Source organism: Neomonachus schauinslandi, chromosome 3 (assembly GCF_002201575.2).
Source record: "Neomonachus schauinslandi chromosome 3, ASM220157v2, whole genome shotgun sequence".
NCBI lineage: Eukaryota > Metazoa > Chordata > Mammalia > Carnivora > Phocidae > Neomonachus > Neomonachus schauinslandi.
In genome coordinates this window covers 11628766-11656732 of record NC_058405.1, presented here as the reverse complement: position 1 = coordinate 11656732, position 27967 = coordinate 11628766, and the positions used below count along the sequence as shown (strand labels likewise).

The window sequence follows — 27967 nt, the reverse complement described above, 5'->3', positions numbered from 1 at the left end:
GCTAGTATTCTCATTGCTTTTATGAAGGATTGGGTTTTTGAAGGTCCTTTCTCTGCAATTTTGCTGAAGTCACTCCTGCTTAGAATTTTGACCAAGAATGGATTTGAGGGGCGCCTGGGTGGCTCAGTCGGTTAAGCATCTGCCTCCTGCTCAGGTCATGATCCTGGAATCCTGGGATTGAGCCCCACATTGGGCTCTCTGCTCAGCGGAGAGCCTGCTTCTCCCTCTCCCTCTGCCTGCCAGTCCACCTGCTTGTGTTCTCTCTCTCTTTATTAAATAAATAAATAAAATATGGGACGCCTGGGTGGCTCAGTCGTTAGGCGTCTGCCTTGGGCTCGGGTCATGATCCCAGGGTCCTGGGATCGAGCCCCGCTTTGGGCTCCCTGCTCCCACGGGGAGTCTGCTTCTCCCTCCCCCAGCCCCCTGCTTGTGTTCCCTCTCTCACTGTCTCTCTCAGTGTCAAATAAATAAATAAAATCTTTAAAAAAATAAAATAAAATCTTAAAAAAAAAAAAGAATGGATTTGAGTGTATAAAATGTTTTTTCAGTATCCACTGAGGTGATCATGTGGCTTTTCTTCTTTAATTTGTTAATATGATGAATTAGATTGATTTTTTTTTTTTAAGATTTTACTTATTTATGAGAGAGAGAAAGAGCAAGAGGGATAGTACAAGCAGGAAGAGCAGCAGAGGGAGAGGGAGAAGCAGGCTCCCCGCTGAGCAGGGAGCCTGACACGGGGCTCGATCCCAGGACCCTGAGACCATGAGCCAGGCCAAAGGCAGGTGCTCAACCAAATGAGCCACCCAGGTGCCCCCTTGATTTTTATTTTTTTATTTTTTATTTTTATTTTTATTTTTTTTAAAGATTTATTTTTATTTATTTGACAGAGAGAGAGACAGTGAGAGAGGGAACACAAGCAGGTGGAGTGGGATAGGGAGAAGCAGGCTTCCCGCCGAGCAGGGAGCCCGATGCGGGGCTCGATCCCAGGAGCCTGGGATCATGACCTGAGCTGAAAGCAGACGCTTAACGACTGAGCCACCCAGGCGCCCCGCCCCCTTGATTTTTAAAGTTAAGCTAACCTTGAGTTCTTGGAATAAACTCTACTTGATCATGATGTATGACTTTTTAAAAAAGATTTTATTTATTTATTTGAGAGAGCTTTTGAGCAATGGCAGGGGCAGAGGGGGAGGGAGAAACATTTCCTGCTGAGTGAGGATCCTGAAGCTTAGCTCCATCCCAAGACACTGAGATCATGATCCCAGCGAAAGTCAAATGCTTAACTGACTGAGCCACCTAGGTGCCTCATGATGTATTATTTTTATATATTGTTGAATTGAATCTGCTAACATTTTATTAAAGTTATTTGCATCTGTGCTCATAAAGAACATTAGCCTATAGTTTTTTTTGTACTGTCTTGTTCTGGGTTTGGTATGGGGATAATAATAGCCACACAGAATTCATTGGAGAGTGTTCTCTTCTATTTTCTTGAATGGTTAGTGTGAATTGGCCATATTTTTACTTAAATGTTTGTGCCTGGAGTCTTTGTAGAAAATGTAGAAAGTGAACATATGTGTTTGGTTGTGGGTGAGCCTGGTGGAGGACATCATACATGGTCAGTGAGACTGCATCCACATAGTGGCTGGCGCCGCTCAGCATCTGCACTTCACTGAAGTTCTTACTTTCTCCAGTTACGGCTTTACAACAGCCGGGGTCTGACTGATGTAATTTCTAAGAACAGTCTTTGGTCACAGTTTCCCTTAACTGAATGTTGTGGTGGCTGCTCCCTAGGAGCTGCTCTTTTATGTGTGACTCCCTGTGAGGAAGTCCACAGATGCATGTGGCTAAAATTTTAGGAAGTCAGGGAGAAGAAAGCTGGGCTCCTTGGAGAGTGGTTATTGGTAGGTTTGATAAATATTCTTAAGATTGGAAGAGTTGTTAATTGTAAAAACAATATGCTTTCTTGCCCCTGAGTGCAACTGGAGTTGTGTTCTATTGGTACATTTTGCTTCGTTATTCCTCTACACATTGCTCAGCCGAGTTAAGTTTAGAATTTTATTAGTTAATAAAAAAAATCAAGGAAATAATGCTTATGTTTTCATATAGGCCACCTGGGGATGAATTTAAATCCATTGTAATTAAAACAGGTTTAATTTATTTCATGTTGTTACTTGAGTGTTTTATGGCTTATCAATTAAATAACACACTTGAATGCTGTAGATAATAAATGGGCTCCAGAATTGAGACTCATTCCTTCTTTATCTCCTTCTCTCCCTCCTTCTTTCCTTTCTCTCCTTTCTTTTTCCCCACCTTCCCTCCCTCCTCTCTTCCCTTTTTCCTTTTCCCACTATAAGCCAGTTTTTTTTTTTTAAAGATTTTATTTATTTATTTGACAGAGACAGAGATAGCGAGAGCAGGAACACAAGGAGCGGGAGTGGGAGAGGGAGAAGCAGGCTTCCCCCTGAGGAGGGAGCCCGATGTGGGACTCGATCCCAGGACCCTGGAATCATGACCTGAGCCGAAGGCAGACGCTTAACGACTGAGCCACCCAGGCACCCCTATAAGCCAGTTTTAAGGTGGCTTTTTATTTAGTTGCTTTGATTTTATATTTTGGTTAAATTTTAGGATGTTAACCTAATCTTGGAGCATTGATTTTCACTATTGTTCTATGACTCTATCGTATATATATTTGTGTGTATATAATTCCAGTTATCCATTTAAACTATTTCCAAGTTTTCTCTCTCGGGAAATGCAGAGATAAATGTCTCTACAGCCAAATCTCTGTGGTTACTCTTACTCATGTACTTGGAGGTAAATTTTTGTATGTGAACTTGCTGGGTCAGAGTATGGACATTTTAAGTCTTTTGATGCTTGTTTTCAAATCACCCTCCAGAAAGACGAAAGATACCTGGATTGCAATATGCCCTTTGGAGGCTCATCTGCCCATTTTCCTTGGCATCAGCAGGCCCAGTAAAGTAAAGCACAGTAAAGTAAGCACAGACTGTCTTGCTGGTCAGGCCTAGAAAGAACCCCATTGCCTGGCTCTCAGTCAGGGGCGGCTTTTCTCTCTGTGGTGTTGGCTGTCACACTGACCTCACTTGTAGGTGTTTCTGTAAAGAGCTATGAAATTTTACCTCTTCTGCAAGTTCTCTTTTGAATTACACCATATGTAATGTCTTCCTCTTAGGCTTTTGAGATTGACAGAGGTGCCTGATTTCATAATAAAGGATTCAGAGTCAGTCTCTGTGAGAAAGTAAAAATTCTGTTTTAATAGGATGCTAGTGTGGGCAAGTCTTAACTTATCTGTTTCCCTTTACTGTGTTCTGGCTGGGAAGGTTGAATGACTATAGTATTCTGTAAGTATTTGCTGGACACTTTTCAAATATGAATATTCAGAACATGCAAATATTGGAAATTTTATTTTATTAAAAAAAATTTTGTTTTAAAGATTTTATTTATTTGAGAAAGAGAGTGAGAGAGAGAACACGAGCAGGGAGGAGGGGTACAGGAAGAGGGAGAAGCAGGCTTCCCACTGAGCAGGGAGCCCGATGCAGGGCTGGATTCCAGGACCCCAGGATCATGACCTGAGCCAAAGGCTGACGCTTAACTGACTGAGCCACCCAGGCGCCCCCAAATATTGGAAATTTTAGAAGACACTTTCTACTTTATTGCCCTACTTGCCCCTTCAATAAAATTAGGGTCACAGTTTAGTGGTAGATTGTGTTCACTGTTTGACTGAAAGTTCTATATTGCTAAAAATTTGAATTAAAAAAAATAAGAGACTATGAAACTTTTAAAAGTTTTTTTATAGGTTTTTTTTTTTTAATTTAAATTCAATTAATTAGGGCCGCCTGGGTGGCTCAGTCATTAAGCGTCTGCCTTCGGCTCAGGTTATGATCCCAGGGTCCTGGGATCGAGCTCTGCATTAGGCTCCCTGCTCAGTGGGAAGCCTGCCTCTCCCTCTCCCACTCCCCCTGCTTGTGTTCCCTCTCTCGCTGTGTCTCTCTCTGTCAAATAAATAAATAAAATCTTTTTTTTTTAAAGATTTTATTTATTTATTTATTGGAGAGCGAGCGAGAGAGAAACAGCATGAGAGAGGAGAGGGTCAGAGGGAGAAGCAGGCTCCCCGCTGAGCCGGGAACCCGATGTGGGACTCGATCCCAGGACCCTGGGATCATGACCTGAGCCGAAGGCAGTCGCTTAACCAACTGAGCCACCCAGGCGCCCCTAAATAAAAATCTTTTTAAAAAAATAAAATAAATTCAGTTAATTAACATATAATGTATTATTTGTTTTAGGAGTACAGGTCTGTGATTGAACCTTTTAAAAGTTTATATGGTCATTTAAAAGTATCATTGCACATGTATACTTTGTACTGCTTTACAAGTAGAGCACGCTTATTTTAAAGCACACTTGCCTTGTTTTCTTATTTAATCTCACAGTATCATTTGCGAGAAAGATGATATGTCCTTCTTGCTATATGTATCAAGGATGGTATTTATTTTTGGCCAAATACAGAAGTTTAAGAAATTAAAAAGAACAATCTGTGCCAAATGCTATTTTCACACAGAGGCACTGGAGGGCGCTCTAGCAATGGGAGATGTAAATTGTCTCCTTACAAACCTGCCTCTTGCAGAAAAAATAGCGGAGTTGGTTTTTCAGTCACTTAAAAAAAAAAAATGTTTTTTAATTAAGTAATCTCTATACCTAACATGGGGCTCGAACTCACGGCTCCAAGATCAAGAGTCACATGCTCTACTGACTGAGCCAGCCAGGCCTTTTCTGTCCCTCTTTAAGACAAATGAAAGACACATATATGGCAGAGGAAATATTTCTATACTGATCTTTTCCCTTGAAAAGTTTATAAGAAAAGTTTATAAGAAACTTAAGAAGTAGGTCTGTGCCCCAGGGCTCCTTCTTACTCCTCCCTCTATTGGCTCCATCCAACCATACTGCCTCCTTGGCAGCACTGTCTCTGGCCTGGGGCACTCCGTTCCTTCAAGTCTTTCCTCAAATGTCACCCATGGGAGAGGTCTTTCCCTACAGCCCTATACAACATAGCAACTTCCCACCCCCCAGCTAGACCCCACACTCTCTTCCCTCTCACCCTACCTGATGTTTTTTCCATTGCGTTCATTTCCACCTGACATAGTGTGTGTTTATCTGTTTATTGTCTGTCTTCACCCCATCATCCCCCACCCCCCAGATATTCATGAGAACAGGGACTTGTTCCGTTTATCCCATTGCTATATACCCCAGCCCTAAAACATTACCTGGCACATAGTAAATATATAAATTTGCCGAATAAGAGAAAAACAGATTTGGGGGTGCCTGGGTGGCTCAGTCAGTTAGGTATCCAACTCTTGATCTCAGCTCAGGTCTTGACCTCAGGGTCATGATTCAAGCCCCGCGTGGACCCTACTTAAAAAAAAAAAAACAACAGATTTCAGAAATGAAGTATTTAAGATAGTGCTTCTGGAGATTAGTGCCTTTTTTTTATCGTAGTAAAATATACATAACATAAATTTATCTTTTTTTTAATTTTTATTTATTGATTGAGAGAGATAGTGATAAAGAGAGAGCATGAGAGGGGGAGAGTCAGAGGGAGAGGCAGACTCCCCGCTGAGCAGGGAGCCTGATGCGGGACTCGATCCCGGGACTCCAGGATCATGACCCGAGCCGAAGGCATCGCTTAAACAACTGAGCCACCCAGGCGCCCCAACATAAATTTATCTTAAATGTATCTTATTTTTTTATTTTTATTTTTTTAGAGATGGAGAGAGAGAGGGAGATGGGGAGGGGCAGAGGGAGGAGAGAGAATCTTAAGCAGGCTCCACACCCAGTGCAGAGTCCACCAGACTCGGGGCTTGATCTCACAACCCTGAGATCATGACCTGAGCTGAAATCAAGAGTTGGAGTCTTAACTGACCGAGCCACCCAGGTACCCCCATAAATTTATCATTTTAACTATTTTTAAGTGTATGGTTTAGTGGCATTAAGTACAACCAGCACTACCATCTATCTCTAGAACTTAGTCATAATCTCAGACTGAAACTCTGTACCCACTATGTGATAACTCTCCATTGTCTTCTGTCCTCAACCCCTATAACCAGTGTTTTCCTTTTTTTTTAAATTTTTTGCAAAGATTTTATTTATTTATTTATTTGAGAGAGAGAGAGAGCACGAGCCAGGGGAGGGGCAGAGGGAGAGGGAGAAGCAGGTTCCCTGCTGAGCAGGGAGCCCAACACTGGGCTCGATCCCAGGATCCTGGGATCACAACCTGAGCACCCAGGTGTCCCTTTTTAAAATTTTTAAAAACGATTTTATTTATTTATTTGAGAGAGAGAGAGAGAATGGGAGGAGGGGAGAGGGAGAGCAGATTTCCGTTGAGCAGGGAGCCTAATGCGGGGCTGGATCGCAGGACCCTGAGATCATGACCTGAACCGAAGGCAGATGCTTAACTGACTGAGCCACCCTGGCACCCCCAGTGTTCTTTTCTATCTCTATGAATTTGACTATTCTGTATTCTCATATAAGTGGAGTCATGCAATATTTGTCTTTTGTGTCTGGCTTATTTCACTTAGCATAATGTCCTCAAGGCTCATCCATGTTGTAGCATATGTTAGAGATTCCTTTCTTTTTAAGGCTGAATAATATTTTATTTCATGTATATACCACATTTTATTTATCCACTCCTCCACGAATGGACATTTGGATTGTTTTCAACTTTTGGCTATTGCTAGTGCAGGTTTTATGTAGAGCACAGAAATGTGATGTTTAGGTTTTGAGTCTAAAGTGGATTTCTTTGGAACAGTGATAGCATCTTTAAATTATACCAGTGAGTCACAGTTCAGCCAAGGGTGATTTCTGCCGTCAGTAAAGTACTTTTAGTTCAGATTAAAGTAGAAACTTATTTAAGCTCCGAAAGATCAGAATTGGTTTAATACTCCTATTGGTGCTGTTCAAGTTTTTCTTACAAATGCCAAAAAAAAAAAAAAAGGGTTCACAAAATCAAATTACTAACTCTGGTATAAGCAAGAAGATCCTGGATAGATACTCTGGGGTTCTAGTCCGGTGCTGACCCTGTAGTTAGTCTTTGACCTTGTTCAAGGACCTTGTCTAAATTGAACCTTATTTTTCTCACAGTTAAAACAAGGAGGGTGGACTAGGTGCCTCCTGCCAGTTGACATTTCATAATCTAGAAAGGAATTTTTGACCTAAAGCAAGAGAACTTTCGAGAACTCAGAAATATAACATATGGTTTTTTGAGCTTTTAGTTATTTTGGTCTATTTCAGTTCAATTTGAACAGAGATTGAAGATAATAAAAGCTCTGCTTTCCCCAAATTTATGGGTTCAGTCTGCACTTAATTGATTTGAACTCTTCCTTCCACGTTGGGAGGTTTTTTGTTCATGTGTTGTTCATCCATATCCTTTAGATCTTCTAGACAGGAGGTGTCTTCATTTTTCTCCCTCTCTGCAGCAGAAACTGCTGCCAACTGCTCTGTTCAAGCCCTTAGTTCATGTGGCTGCTGACTGCCACAGTACAGAGGGTTATGATTTTGAAATAATTTGGATATACTGGAAATACAGAACCTAGAAGAGCTCAGTGGCAGAGGTAGATATCCTAAATTTTAGTCTGATCTGCAGGATTGACTCAGAAAAGTAGAGATGTGATTTTTGCCTCCATTCTATCCCCTTCCAGTTGTCTCCTACCCTTCTAGTGTTTTCGTGCTGACCCATAAATACCCCAGTGCATGGAACTCAGTGCTCTCAGGGCCTGCCTGTTCTAGCTCTCATAGTCCACAGCTCACCTCGTGATGCCTAGTGAAGATGAGAAAACCAGCATGTGCTAATGTTATGTTTGTAACTCCTCCCAAATGCCTTAATCTGCAAAGGAGGCAGGCCACTGAAGAGAATTTCTCTTCTACCAGGGAAGCAAATGTGGACCTAGGAGAGGCTTGTGGTGCCCTTCCTGCCCTCCAGTCTCTGGACAAGGGTCTAGGCTGTGAATTTGGGTCATCAGTGTCTCCTTGTGCTGCAGAAAAGTCAGGGATTTACCAGGTGACCTGATAACATGCCTGAGACTGGGGAGAGGACTTACCTTAGAAAGCTCCCTGCCCTCCCCCACCACCCTCGCCACTTAGACTCACTTCTTACTGACCTAAAGTTTCCTAAAGTGGGCTCTGATCACCCCCTTTCACAGCATAAATTCCCTGATACCCTCTAACTGCCGGCTGCATGAAGTTGGGACCCCCGAGTATGGTGTGCACATGCCTCCTCATTTATCATCCACCTTTTTAACATCTCTCCCAGTACGGCTTACCTTGCACCATTCAACCAGAACTCTCACCATGCCTCACACCCACTGAACCCTCTCTCCTCTCCAATTTGCTGACCCTCTTCCTCCCACTTCTCATCCTTAGGTTCTGCCCATCCTTCAGAACCTGTCCCAAATGCTGCTTCCTCCTAGAAGCCATCCTTCCCTGGCCCTCTCACACAGCAGCCATCTGTCCCTTCTCTCTGAAGCCCTCACCCCCTCTAATGGCTCTTGCCACCATTTCCTCTGTTAAGGTCATCTGGGATCAAAACCCTGAGTCATGGTTGATGCCTTCATCTCCCTTTCCTGCCCACACCCCATCTGTTGCCAGGTCTGTTGAGTTTTCCCTCTTGTCAACTCTTCCCCACTGTATTAGTTTTCCATTGCTCCTGTAACAGATTGACACAAACTTAGAGGCTTAAAATAGGACAGATTTATTATCTGACACTTCTGGAGGTCAGGAGTCTGAAATGAGTCTCAATGGGCTGAAACCAAGGTGTTGGCAAGGCTGCATTCTTTTCTGGAGGGGCTAGGGGAGAATCCATTTCCTTGCCTTTTTTTAGCTTCTAGAGACTGCCCATATTCTTTGGCTCATGGCCCCTTCCTTTGTCTTGAAAGCCAACAAAGTGGGTCAAAGTCTTCTCCCACCACCATCTTTTTTTCTTATTTTTCTTTTTTTTTGCTTCACTCTTCCTCTTATAAGGTCACTTGTTGATTAAAATGGAGCCCACCTGGATAATCCAGGCTATCCTTTGCATCTCAAGGGCAGTTGATTAGCAACCTTAATTTCATCTGCACCTTTAATTCCACTTTGTCATGTAACCTAATGACTTCACGGGTTCTGAGAGTTAGGACTTGGACGTCTTTAGGGAGCCATTATTAGGCTTACCGTACCCATTCTCCTAGATTCAGGTTTGAGCTTATGGCATCTGTCTTATTGGCTGCCCGGCTTACCTCCCTCATTGCCTTTGATGTTACACACCGCCTGCATAGATATTACCATGTGTATTCTGTTATCAAGACCTATTGGACCACTCCAAAAATATCTTTTGGATCTGTCCCTTTTTCTTTGTCTTCACTGCCACCAGCCTGGTGGAGGTCATATCTTATCTGGACCGTTTTGAAAAAGGTCTTTTATATCCACTTGTACCCCTCCAAGCCATTTTTAAAAATTGAGGTAAAATTCATATTATAAAATTAACCATTTGAAAATGTACAATTTAGTACATTTACAATGTCGTGCAACTATAAGTCTATCTAGTTCCAAAATATTTTCATCACACCAAAGGAAAACTTTTTACCTCTTAGCAGTCACTCCCTGTTTCCTCTTGCACTAGCCCCTGGCAACTATTAATCTGCTTTCTGTCACTGTGTCTACCTGCTCTGGATGTTTCACATAAATGGAATCATATAATATATGGCTTTTTGTGACTGGCTTCTTTCACCTGGCATGTTTTCAAGGCTCATCCATGTTGTAGCACGTATCAGTCAGTATTTCATTCTCTTTTGTGGCTGAATAGTATTCTTTTGTAGGTATATATTATATTGTTTGTCCATTCATCAGTTGATGGACATTTGGGTTGTTCCACCTTTTGGTGCTTGTTAATGGTGCTGTTATGAATATTCGTGCGTAAGTATTTGAGTACCTGTTTTCAGTTCTTTTAGGTATATACCTAGCTATGGAATTGTTGGGTCATATGGTAATTCTATGTTTAACTTTCTGAGCAACCATCAAACTTTTCCACAGTGGCTGCACCAGTTTACATTTCACTGGCAGTGCATGAGGGTTTCAGTTTCTCTGCATCCTTGCCAACACGTGTTACTTTCCATTGTTTTTGTTGTAGCCATCCTAGTGGGTGTAAAGTGGTATCTCATTGTGGTTTCCTCCAGACCATTTTTAAATATACAGATCAGTTCATTTCACTCCTCTGCTTAGCATCCTTAGAGCTCCTTCCCTTAGCCCCCTAGGGCATGTCTGGCCTTGTTCCTTCTACCCCTTGAAGCTCACGTGCTTCCACCCTTCTCACATACTCTGCTCATGCTGGCATCGTTGGCTTTCTCTTGCTTTTTTCCAGCAAGGAAGGCAGACCATGGGCTTTGAGGGTCAGAGGGGTTCAGACACTTCCCCAAGGTCACACAAACCTGAGCGATAGCCCTGGCCCTGCCACTTACTAGCCAGCTCCCTTTAGTTTTGTCATCTGTAAAGCAGATTTTTACTTACCACAGAGAGTGGTTAGAATTAAATGAGATGCACTGAATGCATGGTGCCTGGCTCATAAGAACATCAATAAACAATGAATGTGAAAAGGAAGTAAGATAAATACATAAAAGCCACCTCCTTGGGGAGGGGGATGACCATCTAAAGCATGTCTTCCCTCACAACCCCATGTTCCTCCCTAAGAGCATCCTGTTTAATGTGATGCGAATGGGTCCATTTCCCTCTTGTGTTTGGTCTCATCCACTAGACTGGAAACTCCATGTGTATTCTTTATGTCTGTGCCCAGTGTAGCGCCTGACACATAGTAGGTACTTATTAAATATTCTTGAATGAAAAAATCACCATAGGGTCAGAGTAAACAGAATTCATTACTCCTTATTCACTTGACATGAGAGGGTGGAAAGGCAAACTTTTTATGTGTGAGTGTGGGTGTATGTATGTTTTCCTAGATTATAGATTTGTCTAAACATTCCTGCTAATTTAAGATGTCAAATCTGAAGGTTCTTTCTTGGCTTGAGTTTTTGAACACAGTCCAGGGCTGTTTTCAGATTCCTTAGTATTCTCCTTTTTTTGAAAGAGTTTTTGAAAGCATAAAGGGGTGTCTGCACGTGCTTGTCTACATTATTTGTTTACAAACATGAGTTGTGGGTGGAGGGGATATTTTAATGGCAAAACATGGCTTTACCTTGGCATTGAGGTATCACTGGAAGAACCCAGCCTGTCTGAGTTCATGTGGTATAAATCTCCCTCCAGCCAGTGTTTCTGTCCCAAGTACATTCTGTTTATTGCAGAATTTCTCACCTGGGGAACACACTACTTTCTTTCAACTCAGGATCAACTCAGCAACTGGAAGATGTGTTAAAAAAAAAAGTCACAGTCTTTAAGTTCAGTGTAGGAATCTTAGCAGGATCCAAAACAATATTTGCTTTTATTCTGAAATTTTTTCTGTTTTTGTATTTTCCCTGCCGCACACCATTCCCCACTCCCACCCCAGATACCCTGGTTGATACTAGGGTGAGGTGTCCTCGAAGGCTTGGCCTTCTGGCTTTGGCTATAAACATGTATGACCAACACTGGATTACTGACCACTGTTGGAGAAGAGCCTCCTACTCTCGGACTTCTCTGTTGGGAATTAGTTAAATGAACCCACAGGCTGATAGGGGCAGAGTGCTGTTGTTGATCCAATGCCTGGTGGGCTGTACACTTCTTGAGGACAAGGCTCCACGCGTCCTTATTTCTGTCTCCGCGCAGTGCCTGGGTGGAACTGCTCATCAACAAGTTTCTGAAACCAGCTGGCTGGCTCCACACATTCTGTTGTATGTGGGAACTGCTAACCGTTAGCAACTAGCCAGTGACCAGCAGCGATGAGCAGTTTTTAGGCTCCATGCACATTTAATGTGCTAAATGAGGACTCCAGGCATGAGCTGAAGAAATGACTTTCAAAGATAGAAACAGGACTGTTGACACAGGTGTATTTTACTAATTAGTGTACTGTTTTGTTTTTTTTTTAAAGATTTTATTTATTTATTTGAGAGGGAGAGAATGAGAGAGAGCACGAGAGGGAAGAGGGCAGAGGGAGAAGCAGACCCCCTGCCGAGCAGGGAGCCCGATGTGAGACTCGATCCCGGGACTCCAGGATCATGACCTGAGCCGAAGGCAGTCGCTTAACCAACTGAGCCACCCAGGCGCCCTAGTGTACTGTTTATGAGGCATAGTAAAAATGTTAGTATTTCCAGGATTATTGTTAATGAAGGATAAAAAACTTTATCTTCACAACCATATGGCTTACTGCTTGATGTGGTGTTCTTTCTGTGGGTCTTTTTTTTTTTAATTTGGCTTTTATTTTAGTAAGGGCAAAATCATTTTCTTGCAGGAATCATTATTCATTTTATCCTGCAGGTAAATGGGAAAAGTATTTATTTTGTAGAACATTTCTTTACAACAAGAAATTCTAAAACACATTGATGGTGTTCTTTTTCAGTAAGAGGTACTTATAACACATTTCTTTTTTTGTTTTTGTAAGATTTTATTTATTTATTTGACAGAGAGAGACACAGCGAGAGAGGGAACACAAGCCGGGGGAGTGAGAGAGGGAGAAGCAGGCTGAGCAGGGAGCCCGATGTGGGGCTCGATCCCAGGACCCTGGGATCATGACCTGAGCTGAAGGCAGACACTTAACGACTGAGCCACCCAGGCACCCCAACACATTTCTTTTTATTATTCAGGCATTCATTTATACATTCTCCTGGAAAGGATGAGAACTATGCCTCTTCCTAAGTCCTAGGCAGCTCCTAAAAATGAGGAAGGAAGAAAGTTTCCACAGGTCGCCATGCCAGGTACCTGGAGGTGCTTTATTTGGCACATCTTTTGTAAGATATGTGTGTAGTCTGAGGTGCCTGGGTCAGGGAATGAGACCCTGAAAGGACAGTTCTACCACTATTATATTTTATTCTTTGAATAGCCAGCATAGTGCTCTGGCCCATGGTGGGTACTTAGTAAATGTTGAGCAAACTGAATGTGGCATGGGAAGTGGTAAAGCAGAGGCAGGAGTGACTTTAGAGGGCATGGGGACTATTCCCAGGGAAGTTGACCTCTGAGCAGATTTGAAAGGATGATAGGAGAGGGAAGGGCATTCCTGGCTGAGGGAACTGCATATGCAAAGGCACAGCAGGGGGGTGAGGAGGGGGTTGTTATGGAGTCAGGGGTGCCTAGCGGCAGAAGGGCTGGGCATGAAGCTGAGCAGGGGGTTTGGGGCCAGGCGGCAAAGGGCCTCAAAGCCAGCCCAGGATTTCAGATTTACATCCTGTTGGCAACAGGGAGGCTGTGGAGATGTTTACTCTCTCTCAGCCTCCATCAAGTTAGTGCTTTGCTCTTAGAATTGTAGTCTAGGTTGTAGTCCCTCATCATGTCAACCTCTTGTCTTTCTCTTTTCTTTTAATTACACTTAAAATGTGCTGGGAAACCTAGTTGGAATAGAGAAAAAGTGATGAAATTGTAGCCTATGGGGCAGGCTAGTTCATCCTTTCCTCCTAATGCACTTACTACATTTAAATGCTTCTAGTTATTTGGAGCCTTCAGGTGACTTCATTTCTCTGAATACTATACACTTGGTTTCCTACATCTGCTCTTAATTTCTTAAGCAACCTTAATGAGAAACTTCAAACAGCTTAAATGTCAGTTCCCCAAAAAGTGAGGTTTTCAAATTCCAGTAATCTGTCCATATTGGTCAGTGGAACATAATTCCAGGTGGGTAATTTAAGACAGATGACATTCCAGAGCTTCCCTGACAAAGAGTTTATATATCTTTGGGACTAACAGGCAGGCCCTGGTGTTGCTACTCTTGCAGGACTGCCTACAGTTCCGGCTTATCTGGTGCAGGCTTTTCGCTCAACGCTTTCAGTTCTCTGCATTCCCTCTGGCTCTGTGTTTTGGCTGGTGCTTTTGAATCTGGGAAGACCCAAAAGCTACTATGTATATAAAAATATGTTGAGAATATAGTAAATGTAATAATTCCAATTTTTAATCCTACACTTTTGAGAGGAAAAAAGTATTCATGATGTACTTTATCATAGATTTATTCTTTTTTTATAGGTTTATTTTTTTTAAGATTTTATTTTTAAGTAATCTCTACACCTGGAGTGGGGCTTTCACACTCACAACCCAAAGATTGCTGTACTGACTGAGCCAGCCAGGCACCCCTTCATAGATTTATTCTTTAGATTTATTTGTTTATTTATTTAACAGAGAGAGAGAGTGAGCAAGAGAGAGAGAAAGCGAGCAGGGGGAGGGGCAGAGGGAGAGGGAGAAGTAGACTCTCCGCTGAGCAGGGAGCCCATTGTGGGATTTGATCCCAGGATCCTGAGATCATGACCTGAGCCGATGGCAGACACTTAACTGACTGAGCCACCCAGGCACCCCATAGATTTATTCTTAATGCATAAGTTATCTTAAATTTCTGACTGAGAAATCCTGATTTGTTTGTTTCTTGCCACTCCCACTTTTTTTTCCCTGTGTTTCTTCCTTTGCCTTTATTTTTTTTATTTTTTTAAGATTTTATTTATTTATTTGACAGAGATAGAGAGACAAGTAGGCAGAGTGGCAGGCAGAGGTAGAGGGAGAAACAGGCTCCTCACTGAGCAGGGAGCCTGATGTGGGACTCGATCCCAGGACCCTGGGATCATGACCTGAGCCAAAGGCAGACGCTTAACGACTGAGCCACCCAGGTGTCCCCCTTTGCCTTTATTTTTGATTAAGATAAAATGCATGAAGAAAGAGTAGAATATGGTGATGAGTATTACTTTTAACAGGAAGTAAAACCAGAGCATGCATAATAAATTAAGCTTGCATTTTCTCTGCAGGTCACTTAGTGGGTGTTATGTGCTACGGAGTAAACAATTTTTGGCAGCTAGTTTAGTTTTCACTACTTCTAAGCCTCTGACAAATGATCTCTTAGATGATCTTTGGTCTTTTTTTTTTTAAGATTTCATTTATTTGTTTGACAGAGAGAGAGAGTGAGAGCAGGAACCACAAGCAGGGGGAGTGGGAGAGGGAGAAGCAGGCTTCCCGCCGAGCAGGGAGCCCAGTGTGGGGCTTGACCCCAGGACCCCGGGATCATGACCCGAGCCGAAGGCAGACGCCCAACGACTGAGCCACCCAGGCGTCCCGATCTTTGGTCTTAAAAAGGAAAACGTTTTATGTGTAAGTTTTAAGTTCAGTTTTGTTGTTTTTTGAAGGCATTTTTATGTAAGCCATTTGTGTGAACTTTTGTTTTATTTGAATTTGAAATTTAAAAAAAGTTCTAAAAGTAGAGTCTGCTATATTGAACTGTTTTTCACATGTTTTACATTTAAAATTTAATTTGCCTTTTCTAGTTTTAGAAGATACTGAGAAAATAAAGTTTCCTCATTAAGCAGCCACTATTTATCAACTGCTTTTGAAAATTGGGAAATTATGTTTAGTGTGTATGACTTTAGGTTGTTTTCCCCCGCAGGAGAAATATATTCTTAGACCTACTGCCTATCCATTTATCTATTTAGCCTGCTTTAAGTCTCTTAAAAAAAAAAAAATTTATTTATTTACTTGAGCCTGCATAAGCGGGGGGAAGGGCAGAGGAGGAGGGAGAGAAAGAATCTCTCAAGCCGACTTTGCGCTGAGCACAGAGCCCGACTCAGGGCTCGATCCCACGACCCCAGCCAAAACCAAGAGTCGGATGCTCAACCAACTGAGCCACCCGGGCACTGCTGCTGTAAGTCACTTTCAAAGGTAAAGAAATAATCATACAAAGTTAGATCTAGCTGAACATGTGAATTTCATGTATTTCCTGATAATCAGTCCTGTTTTAAAGGCTTCTAGAGTTCTTTCAAAAGCAGTCATTGGTGCTGTATTTGGCATTTGTATATTGTTAAAACTTCACGTAAATGTAGAGGTACCAGATTGTGCACTTTATAGAATCTCTAATGCTAGTATCACTTTTCCAAGTATCAATAATCTTTGTGTTGTGAGATACACGTATACAAAACCTGTGTCTGGCTTATCTGATTGGAAAGTGAAATTTAACATTTTCCAGTAGTTACTTGTCAACATTCTAATGACTAATACCCACTAAATGTTTATTTAAGTCAAAATGTAAAGGATCAGTGGGTTGCTTAATCAGCTTTACAGGGGTAAAGTTAGAATGCAAAATCAAATCCCCTCACTCTCCAGAGAGGCGACTTGATGACTTACTCCTCTTTCTCTCAGTAACGTAGTAGAGCCTATTTGGCTTAATCAGCAGCCTTGGGAGTTGGAGTAATCATTTGAAATATTGAGTGGAAAAGTTCCTTGCACTTGGAAAAGTTAGGAGGCCAGGAGTGAGAGACATATCCACATCCTTTCCCTGGTGGCCCCTCACCTGTGAATTCGCACCAGGGTGGTAATAAAATTGTAGGAGCTCATTTTATATGAAACCATTAGCAGCCTGAGAATTTGGGGCTAGCTGCCTCTCATACTTTAAGACACTGGAAGGTGTCATTTATAAGCATGGAGGGCCTGAAAGAAGGCAGAACAAGCTTGTAAACTGTAGCTTTAGGCTCTGAACAGTAATCAGTTTGTAATACAGTTTAGTCTTAGGCTATCAAAATCACAAATGTGCCTTTAAGTATTGCAGGCAAATCCCATGAAACATCTGCCTATAAAAGGTAGAGACAATGGCTACTTATTTCCTCTTGTTACTGTGATATGTTATTTTCTTTTTGTGCCTTCATGGATGAGGGTGGAGGGGAAGGGGGCCATGCTGCAAGTGGAACAAGTAAAACTGAATATTTTTGTTAGTTTGCTTTTTTTTTCTTTAGGTTCGCTATGATAGATGGTTTAAGTATCACAGCTAATATGGAGGTTTTACTTTGAAACAGCTACTCGTGCATGGTTCCTGCTTCTTTGTGTGGCTGACTCTGAGTTCCCAGGCTGGGGCAAGTGTGTGTGACAGGCAGAGCTCTTGGGGTTGAGGGAATAGGGAAGCATTTCCAGCTTCCATTGACTCATAAGATGGAGGGTTCCCCTACATTAGGGCAGAATTCAGGTTCTTGGTCACATGTGGAAATGGCAAATGGCCCTGAGTGTGGGCCAGCCCAGCTTCAGGATCTCTGCTGATGATCCCAAGAATGATTCTTTAACTGAAGCCATGAAGAAAACCAGATTGTAAGGTAAGAATTCAAGAACTCATTTTGCAGATTGAAAACAGTCTACAGAATCTACCTGGGCATAACGATGTGTATATCAGGGTGCTCCAGGCTTTGCCTCCTGACCAGTACAAATGTGACTGTTTAAAGATTTATTTATGATTTGAGAGAGAGAGAGAGAGAGCACATGTACATGTGAGCAGGGGGTAGAGCAGAGGGGGAGGGAGAAGGAGGGGGAAAGAATCTCAAGCACATTCTGCACTGAGCGTGGAGCCCAAGGCAGGGCTCAATCTTATGGCCCTGATATCGTTGTGACCTGAGCTGAATCAAGAGTTGGATGCTTAACCAACTGAGCCACCCAGGCGCCCCCAAATGTAACTTTAAATCTTAGTGCCCTGGGGTGCCTGGGTAGCTCAGTTGGTAAAGCATCTGACTCTTGATTTAGGCTCAGGTCATGATCTCAGGGTCATGAGATCCAGCCCCATGTTGGGCTCCATGCTCAGCGCAGAGTCTGCTTGAGATTCCCTCCCCCTCTGCTCCTCCCCTTGCTCGTGCTTGCTCACTCTCTCTCAAAAAATAAATAAGCAAATAAATAAAATGTTAAAAAATATATATATATCAGTGCTCCATGTCCCCACTGCCTGCCCTCCTCTAGGAGTTAGGTAAGTTACCTGAAATGTCCCTGGTTCTCCCCCTATCAGATCAGAGCTGTCCCTGTGGCTTAGTGATGGCCCTCCTGCTCCAGGATCCTGTGGCAGTGAGAGTCCCAGGTTCATCTGCAGCCCTGTTGCTTGTCTCTTAATCTGGCCAGTAGGAAACAGCCTTTCCAATTCCCATGAGTGACCCAGAGAAAATTGTAGGCATTCAGTAATATTTCTGTGCTTCATATCAAGGTCTAGTTCTTTCCAAAGGACATCGATGGGACTGGGCAGGAGAGAGATGGCCCTATACCAAGAGATAAGTATTGTCTGGGAGAAACCACTGTCCCCTTTAGACCTTAGGTTCCTGTTGCTCGGGATTCCCATTTTAAGCCTGGTTCCTTTATAAGACTTTTTTTTTTTTTCCCCGAGGAGATGTTATGTTGATCCTCTCTTGAGGATCTCAGACTACTTCGGTACATGTCTGTCAGCTCAGAGATGGTGTTTATTCATTTGAAGGCAATCTCTGCAAACATATGTGTTCAGAATCACCAGGGTAGTGTTCTCCAGTGATGTGGTCAGAAAGGCTCTGTTCGAATGCCAGGCCTACCACGGGAGCATGAGGGACGCCTCAAATTCCATTTGGAGGCATCTTTGAGCTCGCTGAGTAGACACCATGAGCAAAGCTCACCCTCCCAAGTTGAAAAAATTTATGGACAAGAAATTATCATTGAAATTAAATGGTGGCAGACATGTCCAAGGAATATTGCGGGGGTTCCATCCGTTTATGAATCTTGTGATAGATGAATGTGTGGAGATGGCAACTAGTGGGCCACAGAACAATACGAGGAAATAGTATCATCATGTTAGAAGCCTTGGAACAAGTATAAACAATGGGTGTGTTCATCAGAAGAAATCAACTCCTTCCACATGTCCCCTCTCCATAGTACCTGTTTTACTACAATATAAAAATCAGGTTGTGTGCATTTTCATATTGAATTTTTTGTTAAATAAACTTTTATAATAGTCCAAAAAAAAAAAAAAGAAAAGAAAAGAAAGGCTCTGTTCACTCTCGCTAGCTCTGAGAGGTGCCCAAAGTTGGTTGGATATGGTTTCTCTACTTAGGTAGCCTTGCTTGCTGCCGCTCTGTTCTGCACCCCTCCAAGGGTGAGGCCCAGGTTGAAAGTAGATTGTTCTCATCCAGCAGAAGTGTGCTTGGATGCTGGCCACACATCCCCATCCCCTCCTGCAGAAGCAGCTCAGGGCATTCCTTGTTTAACTGTCATATGGGCCACTTAAGCAATGCTTTTCTGAGAGGCAGTGTGGGAGATATTGTCCTGATAAATTGTGAAATGCCTCTTTGTAAGCCATCCTGTTCTTTTTTTTTTTTTAAGATTTTATTTATTCATTTATTTGAGAGAGTGAGAGAGAGAGGGCACATGAGAGGGGGGAAGGTCACAGGGAGAAGCAGACTCCCCGCCGAGCAGGGAGCCCGATGCGGGACTCGATCCCGGGACTCCAGGATCACGACCTGAGCCGAAGGCAGTCGCTTAACCGACTGAGCCACCCAGGCGCCCAGCCATCCTGTTCTTTTATGCCTCCTCTCCTTTCTTTACCCTGGAGCTCCTTGTAGTGCAAGCATTAATGTTTTTGTGAGGTCTTCCTGAGGTTGAGGGAAGCTTTAGGAAGGCTGCTGGCTAGGACAGTTCCTGAAAACAATTTTTGTAGTTGTAACTCAGGCACCAGGACCCTAGAAGGTTCAGAGAAGTGCTAAAAGTGCAAAAGTTGTGGGCAGGGACTTTGCCTATTTTACAAGTGTTGATTAAAGTAGTTCTGGGGGCGCCTGGGTGGCTCAGATGGTTGAGCGTCTGCCTTCGGCTCAGGTCATGATCCCGGGGTCCTGGATCGAGTCCCGCATCGGGCTCCCTGCTAGGTGGGGAGCCTGCTTCTCCCTCTGCCTCTGCCTCTCTCTCTCTCTCTCTCTCTCTGACTCTCATGAATAAATAATAAAATTTAAAAAAAAAAACCATTTAAAGTAGTTCTGAACCAGAAAATCATTTGATGGATTCTTATCTTGTACAAAGATGTATTATTTTTGGCCTCTCTTTTTTCTTCTCTTCTCTTTTGCCTTTCCCCTGTGACCTCCCATCCCAACTGATCTCTCTTGTCCCCACTTACCCTGTACTATTCATCTTAATACCAGATCTGCCCTCTTCTGTACCCTGTTCTTATTTTTGAGGAGGATTACACTCTATTGAGCTCTGTGTGCCAAGCACTGTGCTTTTATGTATTAATATTATCATGAGGAAACCCTTTGGTTCATTTTACATATGAGGAAAATGAGATTCAGGGAAGTTAATTGACTTATCCAAATTTACATACCTACTAAGGGATGGAGCAGAAGCCAAACCCATTTCTGAAGCCTGTTCACTGAATCACTATATTTCAGTCATCTAGTCTGGACACCTTTGGAAAGGAGGATTCTTTTATTGTTACCCAAAGAGATGATAATATAAAATGTCCATAAATTGGAGGTTAGCTAAGTAAATTATGGTATAGTCATACCATAATAATAATGATGTAGCTATTAAAAATGAGGTAGTTTCCATGAATGGTTAAGTAGCTTGATTGCACTAATCCCACTGTACATAACATTTATATAATTTGCAAAAAATATTTTTATTTTTTTAAAGACCTTATTTATTTGAGAGAGAGAGTGCACATGAGTGGGGGGAGAGGCAGAGGGAGAAACAGACTCCTGTTGAGCAGGGAGCCCGATGCAGGACTCGATCCCAGGAGTCCTAGATCATGACCCAAGCCGAAGGCAGATGCTTAACCAGCTGAGCCACCCAGGTGCCCCATGCAAAAAAAAAAAAACACAACTATTTGGGGACTGCTTCTCCCTCTGCCCCTCCCCCCACTCATTCTCTCTCTCTCTCTCTCTCTCTCTCTCTCACTCTCTGTCTCTTTAAAATAAATAAATAAAATCTTTAAAAAAAAACCCAACTATTTTAAGGCAGTGGAGAGCAAGCACAATCCGGCAGAAACTAGAGTAGAATCTACCCTTGAAACACAGACTGTATTGGATAAAGTTTGCAACTTGATGGTTTTTTACCTGAAGGCACTTCTAAATCTACCTTATGTACACTGCAAAAATTGCAGCCATACTGTATTGAGGTGCTAGAAGGCAGAGGTAGAGGCTGGCAGAACAGCCAGAAAGTTAGGAGGGAAAGGCGCCAAGAGGGAATAAATTCCAAAATTTACATATGAAATGGCACAAACCCTTGGCTAGCCACTGAGCTGTGTGTGTGTGTGTGTGTAGAGGAACTTCCAGTGGAACTGGGGAAAAAGCAGCCCCTGGAAGCTGAAAGAACAGAGTAGAAATCCTAGCTGCTGCTCACCACAGAGGAGGCGGAGTGTGGTGTTTGTGTTCAGCCAAATTAACTGTCGGCTGGAATAAAAATCACTCTTCAGAGAAATATACAGAATCTAGAATCTCTAGAACATATTAATCATAATGTCCAAAGTCTTACCAAGAATCACTGTATCAAATCATTATGTCATATACTTTAAATGAATACAATATTATATGTCAATTATATCAATAAAATTAAGAAAAAAATCACTATATAGATGAGGAAACGAGGGGGAAAGCAGTTAATTGAAGCCAAACTCAAGATGATCCATATGTTATAATTAACAGGCAAGGACATTAAAGCATCAGCCATAAGTATGTTCAAGGACTTAATGGTAAATAAGTGTGTGTAAATATACACACAATGAATGAGCAGATGGAGAACATCACCTTAGAAATAAACACTATTAAAAAGAGCTGAAAGATTAGTGGTTGCCAGTGGCTAGAGGAGAGGAGGGAATGGGGAATGACTGTTTAATGTGTATGGGGTTTCCTTTTGGGGTGATGAAAATGTTCTTGAACTAGATAATGGTGATGCATGTATAATGTTACGAATTTATTAAATGCCAGTGAATTGTATACTTTAAAATGGTTAAAATTAATTTTATGAAAAGAGAGCTGAAAAGTACATTAAATTGAAAGCTCTGAAGTTCTCTCCTCAACACTGCCATCCCAATGATGTGGGAAACAAAGGCAGAAGAAAAATTATTAAATTTCCTTACTACCTAGAACCCACTGACAAGTCCTTGAAACAGGCAGAGTGACATTCCTCTAGGGACTCACTCGATGTTAATATTTTGCTAAGGGCAAAAGGCAATTCTAGTCTGACCCCCCCCCACCCCTGCAATCCTGTAAGTCTACTTTAACGTATAAGAATTCCTTTGGAAACTTCCTTTATCTCTAAAGCCTCCAAGACACATGTTGGCAATCATCCCCCAAGCATATGGCCCACCGATATACATCTGAAGGGTCTCGTGACTAAGGTTTTATTAGACGGTAATACATGAACTTTTCCCAACAATAGGTAGCCCCCTCAAGGTCCTGGAATTCCAAAATTCCTTAGAGAGTTATGCTATCCCTAACCCCCTCCCAACTTGAAAGTATATAATGGGCCGCTCCTCATGACCCCATTGCAGCTCTTTCTGCCCATGGGTCCTGTCCCCGTGCTTTAATAAAACCACCTTTTTGCACCAAAGATGTCTCAAGAATTCTTTCTTGCCGTCGGCTTCGAACCCTAATAACGTCTTTCCTACATCACCAACATACAATCTGGCTTAATTCTTACTCAGAGCGGCTGATATTAGGGCCCCCTGGCTGGTTCTGCCCAAGGTTACTTAGCTACTAAGAGGTGGAGCCAGGATTTGAACGGGGTGGTATGACTCATAGGCGCCCCCTTAGTGACTATGAAGTCCTGTGCTGGTTGGCATTACATCAGTTAACCATATCCATTGCCAGATCAGGGAACCAAGTAGCAGAGGGGTATGTACCTCCCCCAATATGAAACTGAGAGGCAGAGTTGGGATCCCAACCACCAGTCCTGTTCCAAAGGTAGAATTCTTTTGACAAGGCTATGCTGACCTAGTATTTTGTGTTCACCCTTTCATGCAAGGCTAAATTTTAGGTCACAGCCAATTAAATTTTGAAAAATCACCCACTTGAAGATCTTGAAGATGATAGTGATAAAAATGCTGTTAGAAAGCCAACAGTCGGGGTGCCTGGGTGGCTCAGTCGGTTAAGCTTTGGACTCTTGATCTCAGCTCACATCTTGATCTCAGGTTCATGAGTTCAAGCCCCATGTTGGGCTCCACCCTGGGCTCCACGCTGGGCGAGGATCCTACTTTAAAAAAAAAAAAAAGAAAGAAAACCAGCAATCTACCAATCTTCACATTGATGAATAGTGTGGCCTTAGAATTTATCATCCAAATATGGACACTTTGGAGAGTGAAAGGAGTGCTATTAATATTGATACTGGGGCATTAGGAGTCAGCCAAAACCTTTCAGGCTAACCAGGGCTTGTGGTCACTCTATATACACAGCATGTTATTTAGTGCCCACACATATGTATTATTATTTGTAAATTCCATTACTCTTTGGAGTACAAGCCTCTGAAGTGCGGAAATAGTTCTACTAAGTTTTAATCATACATTGTTTCATAAACACGGACAACCATAATAGCAACTATTTGGCTAAATCCAATTCTAGAACATAAGCATTTGTAGTCATTCTTAAAGGAGTGCTCCAATGGTTTAGCAATGATTTAAATGCATTTATATATAACACATGAAAGCCAGAAACAAAAATCAAAATAAAATGTAAAACCTATCTATCCTCTTTGCCTACACAAGGTGACTATATTGTTAGAACCACAAATTGGTGTATTCACTGAGCACATGATTTGATTACATTTGTGGAAGTGAATAATGGGACAAAATACTTGAAATTATCTGGGAAAATTCCAGGCATGTGATTGCTCTACATGTAGTTGAAAATGCATATTCCCTAAGTAGTGTAGAGTTTAATTAAACAGAATGGTCTGATTTTAATCTAACATTTTATACTTATAAAATTAAGTTTCAGGGCACCTGGCTGGCTCAGTTGGTGGAGCATGTGATTCTTGATCTCAGGGACATGATTTCAAGCCCCATGTTGGGTGTAGGGATTACTTAAAACAAATTTTTTTTAAATTAAGTTTGATTCTTTTATTTTGGGTTGCTTTTTTTAAATCATGAAAACTGATGCTCAAATCACCTATCAAAACAATTTTATTTATTTTTTTCATATGAGGCAATTTAATAGACTGGACAGTTGCATACTTAACTATTTAGTATTTTTGCTTGTCTCATGGTTTTTAAAAATCATTTAGTTTGGAGCCAGATATACTTTGCTGTGGCTTTTATATGTTAATTGACATAAAATGTCATCTTTAATGGTTCACTATCTCCACCATGTTAGGCTGAAGATATTTTTTGTTGTAACAGATACCTTTTTGTATTTTATTTAAATCCATATCTACTCGCTTTAAATAGTTGGAATTATTGCTAAGACTAGTGGAAAATATTTTAAGTGTAAAAATGAGGGTTTTTTTCCCCACAGTATTCTTTTTTTTTTTTTTTTTTTAGATTTTATTTATTTATTTGACAGAGAGAGAGATAGCGAGAGCAGGAACACAAGCAGGGGGAGTGGGAGAGGGAGAAGCAGGCTTCCTGCTGAGCAGGGAGCCCGATGTGGGACTCGATCCCAGGACCCTGGGATCATGACCCGAGCCGAAGGCAGACGCCCAACGACTGAGCCACCCAGGCGCCCCCCACAGTATTCTTTTGAGTAGTTGATAGATGTGAAAAACATTTAGCAGGTTTTCTGCCTTTCCACCTTCTATTGAGCTGTGCTTCTGAAGAAATATTCCTAGCAGAACATGCTGCAGTATGTCAGAAACACTGCTGTATTACAGATGCAACATCATCTAAAAGGAAAAATTGAGTGTCAGTTTGAAGTTGACAAGTGATGAAAGTAGCCCTGAAGTTGTCAATTAGAAAGTGAAGGCCTGGAACTGATAACTTAATGGGCAGTGCCCCCTGCTATTTTATCTTAAGGACTATAGGACTTTTACTGTTCTGGAAATATGTATGCCTGTACCCAGTTATAGACATACATACATAAATACACATATGTATGTGTATGAATATATGGTGGAAGGTACAAATCCAAATACTCACTGATGCATTTCCTAAAAATATATTTCCTTTATGGGAAGACTTGCCAAAAAAAGAAATCAGTGCAGGGGGGTGCCTGGGTAGCTCAGTCTTAATTAAGCGTCTACCTTTGGCTCAGGTCCTGATTCCAGGGGCCTGGGATCGAGCCCTGCATCGGGCTCCCTGCTCAGCGGGAAGCCTGCTTCTCCCTCTCCCACTCCCCCTGCTTGTGTTCCCTCTCTAGCTGTGTCTCTGTCAAATAAATAAATAAATAATCTTTAAAATTAAAAAATAAATAAATAAATAAATAAAATATGAGGGGTGCCTGGCTGGCGCAGTAAATAGAGAGTACAAGTCTTGATGTCGAGGTTGTAAGTTTGAGCCCCATGTTGGGTGTAGAAATTAATAAAATCTTTAAAAAATATATGAGTAATTCATCATTGATAACATAGGTTAAAATGAATTGTAAATGGATAAGATAGGAATCCAAATGAACCAAAGCTGTTTATATTGTGGTGTTGGCACTGTATGCATCTTTCCATTATTTAGTATACCAATAAAAAATCACTTTATTTATTAAAAATAGTCCTACAATAGAAGGGATGAAAGTACAGAAATAAGCCCAAGGTGAACTCAATGGAATTAGGTGTTTATGAGATTGGTGCGTTTTCCTTTTTTGAGATGTCAGTTCAAACTAAAACTTTTAAAATTGAATTTGAAAATAATGCTCCCCAATTTTTTGAATGGAATTTTTGTTTACTTTTTTTTTTTAAAGATTTTACTTATTTATTTGACAGAGACACAGCGAGAGAGGGAACACAGGCAGGGGGAGTGGGAGAGGGAGAAGCAGGCTTCCCGCGGAGCAGGGAGCCCGATGTGGGGCTCGATCCCAGGACCCTGGGATCATGACCTGAGCCAAAGGCAGACGCTTAACGACTGAGCCACCCAGGCGCCCCGGAATTTTTATTTACTTTTTAAAGATTTTATTTATTTTATGTAAACTCTGTGTCCAACATGGGGTTCAAACTTATGACCCTGAGATCAAGAGTTGCATGCTCTACTGGCTGGGCCAGCCAGGTGCCCCTGAATGGAATTTTTAAATAAAATGTGACAATGCAAAAAATGCATACCTGTGTTAATGAAAACCCTTAGGACACATATCAGAGATGACTCCCTGAGGAGGAACTCCTAGAAGGGTCCCAAGTTCTCAGACACAGTGCAAGATTCTGAGAGATTTTTGGGAAGAATCCTCATTTTATGACCTCTGACTGTAGGTAGGTTTGGTTGAGAAGCCCACTTGCTGAGGAGGGGTAAGGGTCTCATCCCATGGGCACTCTCACCCTCCAGTACTGCATCTTTGGCTAATGCTCCTCTTGTGAGGATGGGAATATGCAGTCACCGTTAGCCAAAGCAGACATGGGAGGGCTTGGCAGTGGTCATAGCAGGTTCCTTGAATCTACCACCAGCACGAAAACCAGAATATTGGCCCTTTTCTAATCTACTGAACTCAAGTGTTCATTGGCCATGGCCTTCACGAGGACTTTGCCCCTGGGCTCATGAGGTTCCTCTCAGGTACTCACTTGACTCTGGAATCCCCAGAGTCATCCCTTTACCCAGAATCTTTGACTTTTTTCTGGAGAGAAACAGCAGGTCTGTATGAAGGGGCTACAAGGCTTGGCGTACTGTGCTTCTGTCTGCGTCCTGAGGCAGCACCTAGGGTGTAGTAATGACATTCCCACAACCAGCAATGTTTACACATTGCTCCGGTGGTGAAAGCCCAAGCATTGATTAAATTATATCCATGTGTTCTGAATAACCAGAAACTTTTTTTTTTAAAGTTTACAGATCATCAGCTTTTCATCAGCATGATTTGCAGTCTCTGTTATCTAGTATCTATAATTATCTATATCCTCAGGTTTTCTGCCAACATCTGTATCTTTGATCAGGTAGAGAGGGAAGAGAAAGGAATTGATTAAACAGGTGGGAGCGTGAACAAAGGGACACGTGCATCTCTGACACATTTGCAGGAAATTGTCTTTTATCTTTTTATTCATAATTACTTTAAAATTTAGTCATGTGGTATACGAAGTTGAAGAATCACATGTGGACAGCCATCACTCACTACCCCTTAGCTCCTCATTTTGGATCGTTCAGGGCAATGGTGTTTCAGACTGGGGATCCCAATAAGTGAGCTGGAAATTAATTTATTAGGTCATGACAAGCATTTAAAAAATGAATTATAAGAGAAATTTTTCTGGTCAGAGTATATCACATGTTAAATTTTGTTTTATAAAACTTGTTTCTTTTAGTATGTGTGTGGGGGGTGTTGGGCGTGTTTCTGGGCTATAAAGTATATAAAATATCTTTAAAATATGTTTCTTCCTGTGGGTTGCAGTAAAAAACTTTGTATAAAATACGTTTTACACAAAGTATAAAATATGTTTCTTCCTGTGGGTTGCAGTAAAAAACTTTGGAGAAATGCTGCATTCGAGGAATTTCTGATCCAGGGAGATGGCTTTCTTTCGGGGTGGGGGGGTGGGGGGCTCCCACAAGCTGCTAGCAGTGTCCTGGGTCTCTCTTTCCTATAGCTGTGGAGTTCCCTAGTTTAAACTCAGATTCTCTTCCCATGAACACGCTGTTACATAAGTGTTTGGGTGTCGTTAAACCAGCACTTTGGGACATTGTGGGGTTAAATGGGTTTTTGTGGGCTCTCCTGAGGCCCTAACCATCATTTGTAACATCTTTTCCATGGAGAAAAATTCATTTTCAGTTCTAAGAAGCAAATTCTTAGTGAATTTAATTTAGCAGAACTCTGTCATAAATTGGGCAGTACTTGTATACACTTTCTATATTATTTAATAGTAAAATATATTTGTACCTTAAACATTCTGTCACACTACTTTACCCCTTTTTCATTTTGGTGAAGAGTGATGTGTTCTAGGAGCTCTGGGTGGCCTGGTTAAGTGGTGTTGCTGACAGTGCTTCTGAAGAGGGAGGCTGGCAAGTCCAAAGGTCAGAACATCTGCATGTCTGCAC

At 41.9% G+C, this 27967-nt stretch overlaps 1 protein-coding gene and 1 pseudogene across 3 annotated transcripts in view; both read left to right on the top strand.

The window, feature by feature from the left end:
• CLYBL (citramalyl-CoA lyase) overlaps positions 1 to 27967 on the top strand; it is a 246200-nt gene that overhangs the window by 7834 nt on the left and 210399 nt on the right. The window lies entirely within an intron of this gene.
• LOC110585906 lies at positions 18504 to 18759 on the top strand (annotated as a pseudogene).